The sequence below is a fragment of the Nannospalax galili genome, unplaced genomic scaffold (assembly GCF_000622305.1).
Source record: "Nannospalax galili isolate Female #2095 unplaced genomic scaffold, S.galili_v1.0 scaffold443, whole genome shotgun sequence".
NCBI classification, from domain to species: Eukaryota; Metazoa; Chordata; class Mammalia; order Rodentia; family Spalacidae; genus Nannospalax; species Nannospalax galili.
In genome coordinates this window covers 5,126,038-5,130,946 of record NW_008352479.1, presented here as the reverse complement: position 1 = coordinate 5,130,946, position 4,909 = coordinate 5,126,038, and the positions used below count along the sequence as shown (strand labels likewise).

The window sequence follows — 4,909 nt, the reverse complement described above, 5'->3', positions numbered from 1 at the left end:
AACGAGATAAAAAACTGGTTACACATATCTGTGTGATAGTCTGTAACAAATCCCCCCAAAATATGTAAGCTATGATTATTGAAAAGCTCAGAACACTGGCAAGGTTTGACTGTAAAGTATTTAACAGAAGGCCACAAATGTTGTTTTCCTAAGAAGAGCTAGGAACTACAGGTGTCACGTAGTAGTGAATTGAAATGGCATTGCCCAGTGCAAGTGAATGCTGCACAGAAATCAGGTCGCCTCCTCAAAGCAATCACGTTGCATAAGCTTCCACTATCATTGCATGACCCGGCCCTCCCTCTACACAGGCAGTCACTAAGAAGGCATGGCCTCCATCTGTTGGCAGCTGCCATGACTGGTGGCTCCAAAAGGGTGTCCCAGAGACAGTGATCCACTCCAGATATTAAATTTCTCCAGAGGAGGTGATCCCACCTTGGTTTTCCTGCCTATGTAGTTTTGCACACACCAATCAGAATCCATGGCTTTAAAGTTAGCCAAAATCTGACTTGAAAAGGCTTCATGAAATTCGAAAGCATCAACATCATTTATGATTAATCATGCGTTTTCTAGAACTTTTGGAGTAGCATACGCTGGTCCAAGTAAAAGTTGGATCCTGGGACGCATATATAAACTCCATCAGATATGCCTTTGGCTTGTAACCCATGGCCCGAGCTTTCTCTTCTGACATAATCAGCATTGCAGAAGCGCCATCAGTCAGGAAAGAAGAATTTGCAGTTGTCACTGTGCCACAGGGTTTGATGAACACAGGTTTTAGTTTGGCCATCTGCTCCAGTAAGGAAGAACGGATGCCATTATCTTTGGTGACTGTGTCCTTTTCTGGTACTTTGAAGGGTAAAATATCAGAAAGGTGCCCTCCTGTGCCTTCTTGGCCAGACTGTGAGAGCACAGTGCATATTCATCCTCTTCTATCCGAGAAAGAGCAAAGGCAGCAGCTAGTCAGTCTGCAGAGTGGCCCATGGTCTCATTAGTAGAGACAGCCACTGTAGGGAGCTCAGCTGATAGACAATTCAATCTGAATTTAGAGAGTAAGAACAGTCGCTGGCCCAGAGTCTTGGCTTTATTAAGATCAAGCATCATTTTTCTCATTTTCCTTGAATGATAAATAGGAATGTCGGACATTAAGTCAACACCCCCAGCCACAGCCACCTCACACTGGCCAGAAGCAATCAGGCCAGCAGCTGTGGTCATGGCTTGGTTTGAAGAGATACAAGAGGTGACAGCAGGGGCAGGAGTCTTGTCAGAGAAGCCAGCTCGAGCACAGCCTCTCTAGTTGCATTGCTTGTTTTCACTTCCTGAATGACTGTACCAAAGACGATATAATCAACAACATCCTTTGAAACACTGGTCCAATGCAACAAACCTGAAAGTGCAGCTCTAGCCAAATCATGTGGCATCAGGTCTTTATACAAAGTGCCTGATAGCAAAAAAATGGAATGTGGACACCTTCCACAACCATGATATTCCTTACATTGGGTTTTGCTAAGGTCTTCTTCGATTTAGTCTAGGCAGCTGGGGCAGCTTGTAGTTGGGAAGAACAGCTCAGGGGTCTTATAGAAAATCTGAGGGCCCATTTTGATGTAGTGGAAAGTCTTTAATAAAAGTAGAAGTCAAGATTGAAGTCATTCTGAAATCTCAGTTGGCCTTTGAGAAGGCAGATGCTCCTGGCCAGGCTCAGTGCAGAGTGACAAGCCCTAGCGGGACCTAGGGACATTTGGGATCTGCCCAGTGTGATGTTCTTACCCTCAGAGTTCACACTTGAAAACTACAATTAAAGTACAAAAAAAAATCCTCATAATATTTTAAGTAATCTTGGGCCCCATTCCTAGCTATCCTAGAGTGTGTGCAGCCCTCAGGCCACAGGCTGGACATGCTTGTAAGGAATCTAGAAAGAAAAGATTCCCCACAAAGGAGCAATGTTAGACCCGAGACATGTCTCAGAGTGGTGTCAGGAATAACTGTCAGTCCAACAAAGCCATATTTCTAGGATGAATTAGAGACCTTTTCAGTAATATAAATGTTTCTAGAATTTATCGCCAATATGTCCTTACCAAAGAGACTTCAAAGGGTAGTAAAACATTCAAGAATGACAGTCTGAATGGCGGAAGGAATACACCTCCAAGGGAAGGGAATTCCCACCCCCCATCCTCCCTGAATCATCCATCACCTCCATCTCCTTAAGGGTAAATGCCTTTCAGTTCTTTGTGCAAGTACAAAATACCTGCCAATTTCCTAGGAATCCCCTTCCCATGAATACCACCTCACATCCCCTGCTAAAACCAATGTCACTTTCCTCAGAGCCCCTCAGAACTTTCTGCAGGCTTCCAGCACGCTTTCTTCACTTATTCAACTGGTTTTTCTTCCTGTACCGTGTGGCCCCTCAGGGAGAACTTTATGGTCCATATCTGTGTTCTCAAAGTAAAGTGATCTTGTTACTCGGTAATGGGAATTTTGCACCCATAAATTCATTATTCTCCAGGAAAGGAAAAAATTTAAAAAGGGTTTGAAAAAAGGACAGAAAGAACAATAGTCTTAAATACCACAGGTAAAAATAGCAATTGCCATGGGAACTTTGAGGCAATTTTCCTGTTGGAATTAATTAATACAACACAGGTACAGGCCCTAGGGCAAGTATCAAGACCACGCTTAAATAACTGGATTTGCAACAGCTGGGCTAGGCCAGCCTCTGTTTCTTTCCCCTTTGGTTTCCTTCTCCTATCTGAGGAACATACGTAGCTGACAGCTACAGCTTGCTCCTGAACAAAACACAACAGGTGGCTACCTCCTGGGTGATTGGCGATCCTGGGCCAGGCTGGAGGGCTGGAGGGACAGTCACTTGGAACAACGGAAGTCACAGGATTCAAGTCAGGCACTGAGCAGAAGAGGTAGGACATTTGATGAGGTAGATGGTAGACCTCATTGGTAAACTCTGTCCCTGGGGAGTCTCTGATCACAGGAGTCTCCAGGCTGCCTGGGTTTCCTTCCACCATTTACTGTGGAAACCATCACAGTAAGGTCATCTTAATGGTCCACCCACAGAGCTGAGCTGTGGACCCCGGCAGAGCAGCAACTCTTAGTAAACATGCAATGTCTGTACACAGGCAGGGAACTAGGCTAGAGGGCCTGGGTGGGGCTGGAAGATGAGGGTCCATGCCTACTCAGGGAGCTGTGTGAGATGTGGAGGTTCTCATATGACCACAAGAAGTAGTGTTGGTCACCATGAGAGGCTGATGGAAGATGCAAAGGAAACATACGAAACAGGAAACAGGCAGAAGATGAAAAAATTGGGAGGTCTTAGAAGGCACTGCCCTTGGGGGATGAAACTGAACCAGGGCAGGGGCAGTGAGGGGAGGGCTTTTCATTTTAGAACATTCCCATAGTTAAATTTTGTCTTGAGGGGCTGGGGAAATGGCTCAAAGACTAAGAGCACTGACTGCTCTTGTAGAGTGTTGGGGACCCCTGCTGTCTAAGGTAGCAGTCTCTACATGTCCGGATAGCCGCAAGCCGGCTCGGCGTTCATATGCAGAGGCTCCCTTTCTCAGCTGGGCACCTTCCTACTCTCTTCCTGACTCACCTTTTGAAGTGCCCGTCACAGATACATGTCCTCCGGCATGAAACTGCCAGGTTTTCCTGTGTGATTTTCAGGCTGTCTGACAGCCTGGCAGAAGCCCACCACTACATGTAAATGGGGCATCCTACAAAGCACCTATCAACTAAGGCTTTTGCTACTGCCTCCACACTATAAATATCCTGGTTTCCCCCTAATTAATCGGAGCTGAATCACTAAGGTCTGGAGCTGAGCTGAATCACTGAATAAAGGAGCTGTATCAGGAGCTGAGCTGTACCAGTCTCTTATTCAATCTCCCCGGAGGGGGCTGTCCCTTCATAAACATTCACTCATGGAGATCCTGCTTTCGCCGTTCTTGCACCTCCCCTCATGACCCGGCGGCCAGCGGATCACGTACCTAGAGGGAGTGCCCGGTAGCTTGGAACGGAACTCGCCTGGAAGCACAGCAACCGCTGAGTTGCCAGCATCCAGTAGCCGCGGAGAGCCAGGGACCTGCACAGCAGGGACCTGAACAGCAACGCAGTGCGCGCAACCCGCCGCACCCCAGCGGCGCGCGAGAGACCAGCACCACACCCAGCAGCTAGTGCTCCGAGATCCCCGCGCGTCCCATATCTGGCACCCAATGTGAGAGCCTCCAAACTTCGTGCCAGCCAGCAGCTGGCGCCCCCTGAAACGCAGAATTCGTGAGTACCTCTCCCACCAGGAGAGCATCAGAAATCTCTCTTTCTTTTGTCTCCCATCAGGAGACTAAAAAGCTCCGAACTCCGCACCAGCCAGCAGCTGGTGCCCCCAGAAATGCAGAATTCGTGAGTTTCTCTCCTACCAGGAGAGCAGCAAAAATCTTTTTTTCCTTCGTCTCCCATCAGGAGACTAAAAAGGCAGCTGTGCCTACAAGCCTCCCCACCTGTGGGGCCAGGCAGTCTTTCTCTTTTCCTCCTTAAAAGGCAGCTGTGCCTTCAAGCCACCTCACTCGTGGGGCCTGGCCATCTCTTTTTCTCTTTTTCTCCTTCTAAAATAAACTTCCCTAATCGGTTTTGTTATCCTGCCCCCAGGGCACTGCAACCACAGCTAAAACCAGTTAGGTGAGAATTTAAATTAACTAGCCCCTGCGGAGCACTTGAAAGTTCAAGGTGGCTCTCCCCGAACAAAAGATTTAAAAAGGCCATTTTATTTTTTCTGTAGACTTCAACTCTGCAGCTGGACTTGTACCTGTCAGAGCGTTCCAATCCCCTAGTGTCAGGCTGCTGCAGAAACATTAAGCGCTAGACAACACTATTTTCCTTTTATAATGGGTAATTCAACATAACGCCAGAAAAAACTACA

The 4,909-nt window shown here is 47.3% G+C and overlaps 1 pseudogene; it reads right to left on the bottom strand.

Moving 5' to 3' along the window:
- Positions 1 to 253: 253 nt before the first annotated feature.
- On the bottom strand, positions 254 to 1,644 carry LOC103747182 (annotated as a pseudogene).
- Positions 1,645 to 4,909: the final 3,265 nt, after the last annotated feature.